Below are 14,407 nucleotides of genomic sequence, written 5' to 3'. Positions count from 1 at the left end.
GATCTAGATATTCTACATTAAATCCTTGCCCTCCAGGAACTTACATTTGGGTGGCATACAGATGAGAACATTGGCTGATGCAGTACAGTGCAGTGAGGGCCAAGAGAAGGTTTTCTCAATGGCAAAGGGATCATATTCCCTTGGGCAGTTAATCAGAACTTGGGAGGAGCAAGATTTCTGAGACAAGATGGTATCAATGTGAACTGCTTATGGGAAAGAGAAGTCCTCACCCTCTGAACTTCTGAATGCTGGGATAAAAGCCGTAGCATGAGAAGCAGATTGCACACTTGCCACCCTTGCAATGCTTTCTCTGCCCAGGGGCTTCGGTCTTGACCATGACTTGCTTTGGTCAATGGAGTGTGAACAGTTTTTCTGGGAACACAGGCTGTAAATATGCCTGTGTGGTTTCACTCGGCTTTACTACTCCTGCTATGCATCATGATACAAATGTGCCCAAGGATGCTCACAGTGACTACATGTGGAAAAGTCCACAACCTGATCTGAAGTAGAGCTCTCCTGTTCAACTCATAGACCAGTCCACAGAGAACATAAATAAACAAACAAAAACATGTTGCTCGTTAGAAACCATGAGATTTGGAGATTTGTTTATTATGTAATTTTTTTTATAGGAAAGAACACGGACTCATAAAAAATCTTGTCCTGAACAGATATTCTTTATTCTTTCCATTTCTTTAAGGGTGAGGCTAGGTGTCATGTCAGAGAACAGCAAAAGTTAGTTCTATCGAAGGCTGTGGCACAGCTTAGGTATTCCACTCAATCAGAAGTTCAGGATTCTCCTGGACTACACTCCTTAGTAGCAGTTCAGTTATCAGATGATATTAACACCATGTTTAAAAGTATAAGTTTTGAATCGGTCTTCCTTGAAAGGAACCTTAATTCTGCTACTTCCTAGTCAAGTAAATGTGGGCAAGATACTTGTCTTGATTTGCCTTTCTGTTTGAATTTGCATATAGCAAGAGAAGTTTCTTTCTAATAAGGATTATGATAATGAAGATATACTGTTCGGTACAGTTTTGTCAAATAGTAAATTGTCTAAAAACTGGGCATCACCACACGATCATGACTTTTCTACTCCCACCTCCAGTAAGATTTTCAGGATGTTTCATCCAACTTTCTTCTTCCGTCCATTATATTTCTGTGATATTTTTGTGCCACTGTGGCTTTTTAGTATTCCTGGGATGGTGGTACCCTAAGGAGTGCCTGGATTCCTACTCTTGAATTTTGGCTGACCTGCAGAGACCTAAACATCCTTAACAACTTGAACTTATTTTTTAATAGACAATGCTAATACCAGGTAAAAGCTGGGTAGACTCTTGAGAAGACCATACTCTCTGAGATTAACTTCAGCTTCTTGTTGCTTTAGAAACCTCTGCAAAGAAGAAAAGAAGTGGTTGTAGCTTTCTCTAATGGAAATTTTTTCCCTGGCAAATACACTCTTTGATTGCATAGCAGCATTTAATTCACAAAATGTCAGGGAGAAATACTGCTAGCTCATTTGGCCCTCCACAAGGAACTGTTTTGTCTAAGATCGGGTATCTTAGTCATCAAGGCTTTTTATTAATGTATATTTCTAGGCAGCCGCATGTAGCAACCACGTGGCAAGGTTATGTTTCAGAAACATGGCTGTCTTATAATAAAGATGTTTCCTTCATGAGGTAATGTTCCTGAATTATATGCTGGGTAATCCATGATCCACTAAATCCATGAGGTAATGGGTCTAAAATATGTGCCATAAACCACAGAATTTTTTTTGATGGGAAAACTGGACATGGATTATTCTATTTCCCCGAATATCAGAGTGGTCAGGATGACTAAAACTGACTCCCCCTCCCCACTTTTCCTCTTTTCTTTCACAAAGATAGACAAAGTAAAAACTCCCCATTATCTCAGAAGGAAAAGTGATTTATTAAAAAATCTTCCTGCAAAGAAAGAAGGAACCACAATCTGACAGTTTGAGATGTAGGAAAGTATGTTGTGACAAATCCCCCTCCCCAACCGGCACACATTTAAGCCATTAATATGAGTTTTTATCTGTTAATTAAGTTACAGAAATGAGGATAAATCTTCACTTTGAAAGAAAAGGCATTAGTATAAAATCAGGACCAATGATTTCAAAATGAACGTATCTTTCCTTAGAAAGAGTCACCATACCCCTTGCCAGTGACTCTCCCTTCTGGAGGCACAAAACTGAAGCTACTTTAAACGCAAATATATAAACATGTATGCACATATACTTCAAGAATCTTAGTAACCAACTGGCTTAAACCCTTCATTTTGTAGATAATGAGACAAAGAGCTAACATTTTTAAATGCCATCTGTGGTGGTTTTAAAATACATCCATAATTTTTTTATAAGCTCCCCTCAAAAGATAGAATCTAATTATTCTGTCCTTGAGAGTAAGACAGACTTAGAGACTTACCTCTAAAGAAGAGGCTGCAGCCAAAATAACAGCACATGACTTGAAGACGAGGTCATAAGCGACATTGCAGCTTCCTCCTAGCTTGCTCTTGGATTGCTTACTCTGGAGGAAGCCAACTGCCATGTGTCCATGTCTGTGGAAAGTCAGTGAAGTGCGGCAGGCAGGATTCTGTGGTCCTCAAGCTTCCCACACCCTGGTTTACGCATCCAGTATAATCCCCTCCCCTTGAATATGGACAGGACATAGGAATGGGATTTTAGATTACTCTCAGGACCATTATGGTTCTACAGAAAAGATGATAGATATTCATTCCCATGATTATGTTATTTAAGACTGCCATAGCAGACTGGAGAGATTTTTTTGAGGAAGTAAGTTGTCATGCTCTGGCAGGGGGGGTAGGGTGAGGGTGGGGTGGTGGTGGCATGTGACTTTGAGGAAATAAGCTGCTATGTTATGAGAGGGCCATGTGTGTAGGACCTGAGGATAGCCCTCAGGAGCTGGGAGAGATGGCTGGCCAACAAGACGGCTTGGCCAGCAAGAAGATACCGACCTCATTCTTATAGCCACAAGGAGCTGGATTTATGTGAGCATGGAATGGGACTCTGAGCTTGAGATACAGCCTAGCCAACATGTCAATTTCAGCCTCAGGAAGGAACCCAAAAAGAAGACCCCATTTAACTTGTACCCTGCCTTTTTACTCATGGAAACTGTGAAATAGTAAATTTGTGTTGGTTTAAGCCATTACATTGGAAGCAATTTGTTACAAAGTGGTAGAAAATTTATACAGAAGTAAACTGAGGTCTCCTGCCAGTAACTGGCACCGTGTGAACCAACCATCCTGGAAGAGCATCCTCTAATGCTCTCAAGCACTCAGAAGACTGCAGTTCTGGCTGACATCTTAACTGGAACTGCATGAGAGGCCCAAAGCTAGGGCCACCCAGCTAAACCGTTTATGGATCATGTTTTTATTAATGTTTTTTTAAAGACATTTTAGGATGTTTTGAAGTCTCCCTAGCCTGATGGGGAGAGGCTATCTCTCAGGGCTAGCTATCCCTTGTCCTGCTTTGTTTTTCCTGCAGAAAACACAGTAAAGGCTCTACTTTCTCCTTCCCCTTCTTTCTGCCTCCTGCCTGAATCTGTGCTTCTTCTCCATGCAGCCCTGCATGGTGCGGCAAGACCGCTTTCTCTTGGCATTAGCATCTTCCTGTTGTCACTCCATCATCTCCATAAATTAAAATCCCCTGAGTATTTTTTCACACTGCTGCTCCCTAATTTCTGATCTATAAAAACCATGTGAGATAATCAACATTTTCTTCTATTTTAATCTGCTGAGAATTAGGATAATTTGTTATGCAGCAATATATGACTAATACACCATCTTTGCCCCAGTTCATTCATTGGCAGGGCCAGAGAAATGAGCCCAGGTTCCTGATCCTCCTGGATGCAGGGTGAAGTAGCAGAATGGCACAGGCTCTGAATTCAGATTTCAGTTTAAATAAAAACTGCTGCCTGCTGTCTTCTTGAGTGTGGTCATGTTCCCTTAATATCACTGGAGCACTATTTCCCCATTAAAAAAAAAGATTTAATAACTTATTTTAGAGAAGGCGGAGGGGCAGAGGGATAGAGAGTCCTAAGCCAACTCCTCACTGAGCTCAGAGCCCATGGGGATGATTGTGGTGGGGGTCTTGATCCCACCAGCCTGAGATTTTGACCTGAGTCAAAACCAAGAGTTGGATGGTTAATGGACTGTATCACCCAGGCACCCCTACTTGTTTTTAAAACTGGAATCATACCTAACTCATCAGTATTTTATGAGATTTTTGAGAACTGAGCAAGATAAAGCTTATAAAAGGGCTTTGCATAGCACTGAAGTTCAGTAAATATTAGTTCTTTTTTCTCTTCTAATCTCTCCATTGCCATTGAAATACCTACAGTTAATAATCAGTTGCTAATACAAAGAAATTTTGTCAGTCCTAAGATCCCTGCACAAATCTCCTTGTATAAGCAACTAACATTTGAAGATAATGGTGAAGGACTACAGCTGGAATAAGAGGAAGAAAAATAACAAGACATCAACCTGCATATGAACAAAAAGACAAATCATCATCACCATCCTGAGAAGTTTTAGTATCCCGTTGAGTGTATTTCATAATCTTGGATTGCTGAAGTGAAAGGGGCCACATTGTTCAGATGGAGTTGGAACATTGTGCCAGATCATCACTGTTCTGAAAAAGAGGTGGGAGAGAGGAGAAACATTGTGATTTTTATTGCCTGTGCCTCCCCTGTCTATTGCTAAAACCTCCATCCCTGTCTTCCCATCTTTTCGGTGACCTACTTCTTCCTGAGAGATATCATGTAATAAAAAAAAAAAAAAAAAAAAAACAGATCAATGCCAGTTAGCTTACTTATGTATCACCTTAGCTACTACATCATGTCAGCAAGATGTATCAAAGATGACTCACAAGGAGTTTATATCTAGTTGAGATAAAAGTTATAATATTTTTTAAAGATTTTATTTATTTATTCATGAGAGACACACAGAGAGAGGCAGAGACACAGGCAGAGGGAGAAGCAGGCTCCATGCAGGAAGCCCCATGTGGGACTTGATCCCAGGACCTCAGGATCACGCCCTGGGTTGAAGGCAGGCACTCAACCACTGAGCCCCAGGCATCCCAAAAGCTATAATATATAAAAGTAAAAATAAAAACCATGTGATAGACAACTAGATCTCAACAATGATCATAAAGTCCTAAATGGGTATTCTAGGTTGGTTATTTTGAAAGGAGATCATCTCCAAAATCATAATCAATTTTGATATTTATCTTTTCAATACTGTAAACAAAACTCCCTATACTCTAACCAAAATAAATTTTTCTCTCTTATGGTTTGTGCTATAAAAGAAATTTTTGTATAACCAAATACTGTGTGTGTGTGTGTGTGTGTGTGCTTTTTCTGTGTTTTCTAGAAGTTTCGTAGTTTTGAATTTGATGTTTAGGCCTATGATCCATTTTGACTAAGTTTTTAAAATTTGGTATAAAGTAAGTATGGCTATCCAATTGTTCTAAAGGTATCCATCCCTTCCCTATTGATTTTACTTGAGAAACATTGCCAAAAATCAAATGGTCACGTATGCATTTATTTTGAACTTACCTATGCTGTTTCAGTGACCTATATGTCAATACCAGATAGCCTTGCTTACAGTGGCTTTATCATTAGTTCTGAAATCAAGTAGTGCAAGTCATCAAATTTTGCTCTTCTTATTAAAAATTATCTTGGTTTTTCTATGTCCTTTATATGATTATGTAAGTGTAAGAAATGTCAATTAATTGATACAAAAGTTGTGTCAATGTTGATTGAATTTAAATATATATATATATTATATTATATATGTGTGTATATATATCACTGTGGGAGAACTGATATATTAATAGCATAGAAACTTCCAATCCTTAAGTACAGTCTATGTCTTAATGATTTAAGTCTTTAATTTATCCCAGTAATATTTTATAATTATAAAACACAGATATTGCACATGGCTTTTTAAAGCTATTCTTATATTTTCGCAGTATAATGCTATTATAAATGTTCTTTTAAAATTTAATCTCCAAGTTTTCATTGCTAGTCTGTAGAATTGCATTTGAATTTTATAGATAGAACTTGTATCCTGTGACATAAACTTACTTATTGGATCTAGCAGATTATTTTAGTAAATGATAATGTTCTTTGATCAAAAAAATTTAGCTTAGTTTCTTCTTTAAAATCTGTATGCCTTTTATTTCATCTTCTCCTCTCTTGACACTTTCCAAGTCTTTGAGGTAAAACATACAGTTTATCAATTTTGAGAGTAATGTTAGCTATATAGATTTTTCATAGATACCCTTTGTCAGGTTAAGAAAACTCCTAGTATGGGTGTGGAATTTCATCAAAGGCTTTTTGCATATTTATTGAAATAACCATATGATTTTTACTTTTAGTCTCTTGGTATGGTGAAGTACTTGGTTGATTTTTCCAGTATTGAACAAACTTTTACTACAGAGATGAACTCCACTGGAAAACTTTATATAACCATTTTGTTTCTCTGATTATATTTCATTAAAAATCTTTTTCTTTTTTCCTGAGAGATATCTGTATATTTATTATAATATCCTTGTCTGATTTTATCAGAATAATGGCTTATTACATAATTTGAGAAGTGTCCTCTCTTCTCTTTCTCCTCATCCTCCATCTTCTTCCTCTTCTCCCTTTTCTTCAATATTTTATTTGGAAGTAATGTTTCTCCTTAAGTTTCTTGGTAGGAATTACCAATGAAGTCAACTGCACCTGGAATTTTTTTTTAATTGTATGAAGTATTTGTTTGTTTGGATTATCAATTACATTTCTTTAGTAGCTATAGAACTACTAAGGTTGTTTCTTTTTGGATTTAATTTAGTAGTCTGAGGGCACCTGAATGCCTCAGTGATTGAGCATCTGTCTTTGGCTCAGGTTGTGATCCTGGGGTCCTGGGATCAAGTTCTGCATCGGGTTCCCATAGCGAGCTTTGTTTCTCCCTCTGCCTATGTCTCTGCCTCTCTCTGTATCTCTGATGAATAAACAAATAAAATCTTAAAAAAATTAATAATCTGTTTATTTTAAGGAATTTGCCCATTTTGTCTGAGTTACTGAATTTATTGTCATAAATTTGCTCATGATATCCCCTTATGATCCCTTTAATGTCCATAGAATGTATAGTGATATCTTTCATTTATTTCTGATATTGGTGATATCTATCTTCTCTTTCTCCTGATCTATCTGACCAGAAGTTTGTCAGTTACATTGATCTTCAGAGAATTAATTTGCTTTCATTGATTTTTTTTTTCTGTTTTGGTTCAGAAAACAGAAGTTTTCTATTTGATTAATTTCTCATTTTATCTTAATTATTTGCTCCCTCCTGCTTGTTTGAGTTCAATTTGTTCATTTATTTCTAGCTTTAAGGTAGAATCTTAGATAATTAGCTTTAGACCATTATTTTCTATTCTATGGAAACATTTGATGAAATAAATTTCTCTCAAAATATTGCATTAACTTTATCCCATAAATGTCTATATGCTCTGTTTTTATCTTCATTTGGTCTAAATTCTTTCTTAATTACCTTTCTTTGACCATTGGATTACTTAAAGTGAATTATGTGATTGCCAAATATTGGATGATTTTCTACGTATGTTTTTCTATTGTTGATTTCTAATATAATTCCATTGTGATTAAAAAAACATATGTTTTGTGTTTGCATAACTTTCATCTTTTTAAATATACTTAAATTCATTTTATGGCCAAATATATGCTCTATCTTAGAGAATATTCCATATGCACTCGAAATGTATGCTCCCTTTTAATGAGTGTTAGTGTTTGAGTTTAGTTTTTGAGACAGCCACTCTTTCCCATCCTTATGCTGATTCAAACATTAAAAAGAAATAGATTGAAATGGGATATTTACGGGAAAAAAGGATCCTATGAGTTTAAAATGAGGGCCAATGTATAATTTGTTGGAAAGACATTGTAAATTGTCATTGATAACATATAAATTTAGTTTTATTAGACACCATAATAGTTTTTGGTACCATAGTTAGTTATGATACATTTGGTTTAAAACACTGCAAATGTATTGTCTTACGGTTCTGTAGGTTAAAAGTCTAACCTGGGTCTTGACTGGGTGAAAATAAAAGTGTTAGCAGGGTTATGTTACTTTCTGGGGAATACTTTTCCTTACCAGCCATCAAGAAACCACTACATTCTTTGGTTTGTGGCTCTCTGTCTCCATCTTTAAGGCCAATAACATTGCATGTCTTTGACCATTTTTCCATAGTCACATGTAATTTTGACCACAGCTGGGAAAGAGTCTCTACTTTTACAGACCCATATGATTATACCAGGGCTATTTGGATAATTCAGGATAATCTCTCCACCTCAAGATTCTTAATTTCATCTGCAAGGTCTCCTTGCCAACATATTCACAGGTTCTATGGATTAGGAAGGAAACGTCTTTGGAGGAGCCATTCTTCTATCTATCACATCCTTTCTATGTACTTTTTTTTTTCACAATATATAGTATTTCTAAATGGTGCTTCTGCACTTGGTTCGTTGTCAAATCTGTACCTCTGTGCAGGAATGCAAAAGACAGTAAGGCAAACGACTTTCTTTGGATTGTAAATGTGATGCCAAAGCATGGAGTGTGACACCTTGGAATCAATCCTAGGTGCTTATGACATAAGGCTCTGTGTGGCCTGTGATCCAGAAGAGCAGTTCTGTCACAGACACACTGGGGAAATGCAGCTGGGTTACTGCAAAGCCTGCCCACACTTAGGCAACTAGAAGCTCCATCCTAATCAGCTCTGTTTGAGCCCCATCCCTGTAGCTGTCCTTACTTTGGACCCTCCTCTCACACAGGGTTCTGCAGTAAGGGAGGAAAATGACAAGTGACATGTCTGGAGAGTCACAGAGAAGGGAACTGGCACACTCTACGCTTCTAATCCTTCACAATGTACTTGTTCTGCTTTGGAATGCTTTCTCAATGTAGGAAGACTGGTTGAAAATCTGCTACAACTTTTTATTCTTTACACACCTCCATAATCTGCCAAGATTCACTAATTCATTTCCATGTGGGCCAAAACATTGTTTCCTAACTGAGATTTCATATTTTTCTTCTGAAGATGGAGTCGGTACAATGTTGTAATTCATGGAAAATACATTAATAGACTCCTAAATGAGCATTTTCGTGCAACCCAAATGGAGATCTTAGGCAACTAATTTATTCCCCATAGTTTCATCATATCATTTATGTATTTGGACTCACCTCCTTTCCTTATATTAAAATAATTAGAAGTGTTCATGAAAACTAGAAAGTGTCTGTTACAACAGAATCTGTTGTTTGCTGTGTACTAGAGCAAAGTATGTTTGCTGGGATATGCATAGCTTGGGAAATCTGTTCTTACTCCTAAGGGCAATTCTGGCTATGTGCAAATAGAAATACGAACCAATGGCTCACTGCCTCCTGTGGTCCTGTGTGTCCAAGGAATACCACTCCGACTGCCATCTGGCTTCTCAATTACAGCTCAACAGGACAACTGGTTTTCTGCCATTCTCTGATAAGGTAATTGGTTACATGCTTCTATCCATCAAAACTTGATTTGAGGGAGGTATAGTATTGCTGTTATTGCTGTTTTAATACATACGAGCCATTGTGTCTATAATTTTTGTTTCTCATGCCCACCTCATATCCCCTAACACATGTTTATAGACAAGTTTCTGAATTATCAAAAGCTTGTGCCCTTAATAAACACAGTTGTCTTCAGAATCAGATTGTGAAAGAAAACCAGATGGTCTAATAATCACAGTGTTGAAAGGACATTATCAGAATATAATATAAGTTGAATTCCTGTGGTTGATACCATAGATAATTAGAAGCTACATTTTTAAAAAGCTAACTAGTTTCCAATGGACCTTATTTTGTAAGCTTGTTCAAACACACACTGAGAAAGAAACAAGTTTGAGAACTATTTGCAAAAATTCAAAACTGTTATAATTAACACTAATGGAGAACCAACGTTTGATTTTCTATGCTCTTTACTAGAGTTTTAAGTATAAGCAATAGAAGGGATATAATATAATTTTATCTCCTTTTCTACCCTCATGTTTTTTGGGGGACATTGCCATCAGGTGAGAATAGAGGGAGGAAGATAAGTTGACAAATGTTCAGTCTATTTTAAACCAATCCATACAAATAAGATGATATGTATTTAAACATGTCTTTTCCTCTTTTCCCCCGTCTTTTTCTTAGAGAAAAAGAAAAGATCTCTAATCTATCTATCTCTCCTTCTATCTCTAGATCTATACCTAGATATAGATCTAATTTTATACTACCTAGGTATAGAGGGATAGATTAGGAATATATAGATAATCAGAGGTGATAGATAGATAGATAGATAGACAGATGATGGAATAAACACATGCACAAAAGCCCTACTTTTTCTTATAGAATTAATTCCTCTACATATGGGACATGTCTAGGTTAGAGTCATGTATGTATGCTTATGTGTGTTGGGTGTGTGTGTGTAGGGAAAAAATAAAATTATATTTCTGTAGTTAAAAATATTTCTGAGTAACAAAATGAATTAGACACCTCAATCATAGAAAGAGAAGCAATTCCCTCATTATGGCTACTCACTGAAATTTGATGGGAGTCGATCAAACACAGAAATGTTTGCCATGATTTTAATTAATTTCAATGGCTAAGTAGTGTCTCTGCCTTGACAAAATACCATCAGAACTCAGGAGTCCAAAAGCACTGGTCTTTGTAAAATAGTTTTGAAAGATGGATCACATTGCTGAATATAGAAGCATACCTAAAAACAATTGCATGTGGCTGTGAATCAATAAGAAACAAGGACAAAATATGAACAATAAATTGGGGTGGATAAACTGCTGAGAGCCATCTCCAGAGGGCAATACAAATAAAACGGCAGAAAAGTTCCCTGAAAATTATGACAGAATCAGGGCAAAATGCAGATTTTATAAGATTCTTTGGTTAAAATAATTTAATGGAATGCATATGCACACACATAGGTAGAATGTGTCTGTAAGGCAATGAGACCTATTTAACTAATTTCATATACAAATGTGGTTCCATTCAGATGTTATAAATTGAAAACTGTCAATTTTCCTGTGGAAAGTTATGGCACCTATCTATAAACAGGCACTTTTTATATTGACTTGGCTATAAAGGATGTTGACTGGCTCTACTTCCTGGTTTCAAATGGAACAATTATGTATTTTCCAGTCAAGCTTAAAATAGGTCACACTGAAACTTTAATGAGATTTCTTCTCATGAGGAACTTCTTCCTAAAGACTTCAAGGCCACTTTTATGAGCAAAGAACAGGAACTATTCTTTAAACTCAAACATTCAGATTCATTTTCTTAATAAATCCAATTATCCAGATGTTCTTCGCCATGTGAGGCCAAATATCTGGATGCTACTATCTTTTTTTTTAATGCTTCACATAAAATAAGTAAACCTTTTCAGATGGTAGTGTGTGGATATACATCATAAGCCTTATATGGTTTTCTTCCCTCAAGTGAAGCTTTAGCACTTTTGAAGTTCAGTTCTTTTGCATGTTAGGACAGCCTTGGAAAGTTGACTTTTCCCTGAAGAGAATAGCATGACCTAGAGTTTGAGTGATTTGTTTCTGGTTAATGACAAGGACCCTTAGCAAATCGAACACAGGAAAGCCATGGTCAATCACCTATGATTATATTTAGGATGTCTGGAATTGAAGCAGTTTGAAAACTAGTGCCTGCAAGCAAAGAATCAGATAATTTGGCAAATGAACAATATCCTCTAAATCATCTTCTAAAATAATCATGGTGTTTATCATATTTTAAATTTTCAGAAAAGTTTTTCCCATATTTTCTCTTTTTTAAAAAATATATTTAAAATTTATTTTAGGGAGAGAGAGAGTGTGCATGTGCATGCACACGAGGGAGAGTGTAGGGTGGGGCAAAGAGTGGGAGATTGAGAGAGAGAGAGAGAGAGAGAAATTGTAAGCAGACTCTGCACTGAGCGTGGAGCCAGATGCAGGGCTCAATCTCACAACCCTGAAATCAGGACATGAGCTGAAACGAAAAATGGGACCCTCCACCAACTGCCTTACCCCACATGCCACTCCACATTTGCTTTTTGATATCCATCCTCAAGTCAAAGTTCACCCTGAACTAAGCAGAAACTCCTCATAGTCTACTTTTTATTTTTAACTTTGTGGTGCAAAGGTAGGTGCCAAACTTTTAAGATTCCAGTCATTATTGTATATTTTTTACCTTTATTGATTTTATTGCTACAAGCCTTTCTGCCTATTTCTTAATTAAAGGCAAAGAAATTGTATGTAAAAGCTGTTGCATGATAGAATCATGAGGATTTATTTCAGCAAGGAGTCTTCACTGAATACCACTGGTCATCATTGTGGTATTTGCTTTTATTCAGTTTGGCCATTTTTTATTTATCCTTGCTCTGGATAAATATTGCATGTTTTAGAAGCAGGATGCAGTTATTATCGACAAGTTGATAACATTCCAACTCAGGGAGTTTTAGTAACCTAACAAAGGTTGGACCTCTCCATCGATACAGGAATCCTCATGAAAGGATACATAGCAGTCTGCAGATACATTTGTGAAGGGAGACAGAGAATTCTTTCATTTTTAAGTAGGAAATTGGTTAACAATTAAAAGTGCTAGCAAGTTTGGCCAAAGCTTTCAATCACATCAGTCATATATGGTCTGGAAATTAGTTCAAGTCTATGGACTATTTCCTGATACACTTAAGATCCCATTAGTAACCCCAAGCATCAGTGCAATTAGACCAGAATCAATATTGCTGTAAAGCATGGGGAATACACATTATTGCTCGCTTCATGGTTTAAATCCATCATTTATTCACTGTGTGGCCTTGTTCAAGCTAATACCCCTCACTGCGATTTAGTTTCCTCATCTGTAAAATGGGTAACATAATGCATATTTTACTAAAAGGGCTATCTTCAGTGCTTTAGTCATTAGGATCCTACAGGCTGTTTTTAACATGGCAAGGACATAGCAGCTATAAAAACTGAAGTTATCTCATCTAATACCATTCAAGATTTTTCAATGACTCCCTATTACTTTTGGAGTGAAAGCTAAAGTCCTTAAGATGGCCCAAAAGACTATATAATCTGTCCTCATTCCTGGTCTCTTATCTCTTTATCTTCATTTTCTACAGCCTCTCATGGCTCCAGCTATTCAAGACACATGGTTCTCTTTGACTCTTCATAAACATAGTTATGCTTCTATCTCAGGACTTTTGCACTGTCTCCTCCCCTGCACAGACTAATCTTCCTCTAAACAACCACATAGTTCACTTCTTCAACTCTTGGCTCTGCTGTCACCTGCCCAGTGTGGCTCCATTTAAAATTACAAACTCACTGTTAACCTTTTTGTTTCTCTTTATCCTTTTCTGTTTGTGTCTGTGATACCTGATACTCTCTTTACCATGCTACATAATTAATTTGTAGTGTTCAGAATTTGCTTCATTTCCCCCCGCTAGAATGTTGAATCATGGACGTAGATTTTGTTGTTGTTGTTGGCTTTGTTCATTAATTCATCCCTCACGCCTAAAACAGTGGTTGGCATAAAGAAGGTACTCAAAAAATATTTGACTAATGAATAAATGGTAGTGAGTTTTTGTGTTATGATTTGGCCTAATTTACCTTCTTATGACTTGGTTCACTGCCACCTCCTCTATCATTCTATTCCAGGCTGTAGCATATGGCAGGTTAATCATTCTTCCCAAGGAGGTGCAGCCTGGTCAAGAGCACAGGCAGCCTCCAGCTACCTTGGAACACGATCATTCCCCATTTCTCTGCATTTGCAAAATAGCTGCACAGCAGTATGCCTTGAGTGAGCATCCAAGAGGCTCCATAGAACACTGCTTTCTTTGTCTTGCTTTGGGGAAAAAGAAATTCTCAACCAAACTCAATCCTGCCAAGTGCCACAATTCCCCTCCTTTTCATGCCCTGCAATATAAAGTCAGCTCAGGATCTACTTGTCAGCCATAGCTGACAGCACCTTGGTCCTCATGTCTTCACTGGACACTGTGACAACCAGCTGTGGATAAAGCCTCTGATGGAGTAAGTCCAACTTGACTGTTGTTGTTAAGAAGAGCTGTATGCAGTGACACAGAATGCTCCTAAATCGTTTGGACACGTGAATGGTATCAAAGAATGGCAGAAATAGTGAAGACTTTAAAGATGACTTTCTTTTAAATGAAATTCTTCAGTTTACCTCTCTTCTCCTCCTTCATTTTTCTATAAATACAAAGAGTATAAATTAGGTTGAGGGAGATGACAGATGGTCTCACAGAGAAAATGTGAACAAGAGTTGCTTTGTTTTCATTTGGGCAAACAAGATGAGG

The 14,407-nt window shown here is 36.9% G+C and overlaps 1 long non-coding RNA gene across 1 annotated transcript; it reads right to left on the bottom strand.

Moving 5' to 3' along the window:
- Positions 1-590: 590 nt before the first annotated feature.
- On the bottom strand, positions 591-2,578 carry LOC140626117 (uncharacterized). The gene is made up of 2 exons (XR_012025332.1): positions 2,442-2,578; positions 591-1,390 (listed from the first exon to the last, which is right to left on the bottom strand). It is a non-coding gene; the product is annotated as an uncharacterized lncRNA (long non-coding RNA).
- Positions 2,579-14,407: the final 11,829 nt, after the last annotated feature.

The sequence above is a fragment of the Canis lupus genome, chromosome 37 (genome assembly GCF_048164855.1).
Source record: "Canis lupus baileyi chromosome 37, mCanLup2.hap1, whole genome shotgun sequence".
Lineage (NCBI taxonomy): Eukaryota > Metazoa > Chordata > Mammalia > Carnivora > Canidae > Canis > Canis lupus.
Note: the sequence above shows the minus strand (reverse complement) of the source record. Positions and strands in the feature narration are given on the sequence as shown.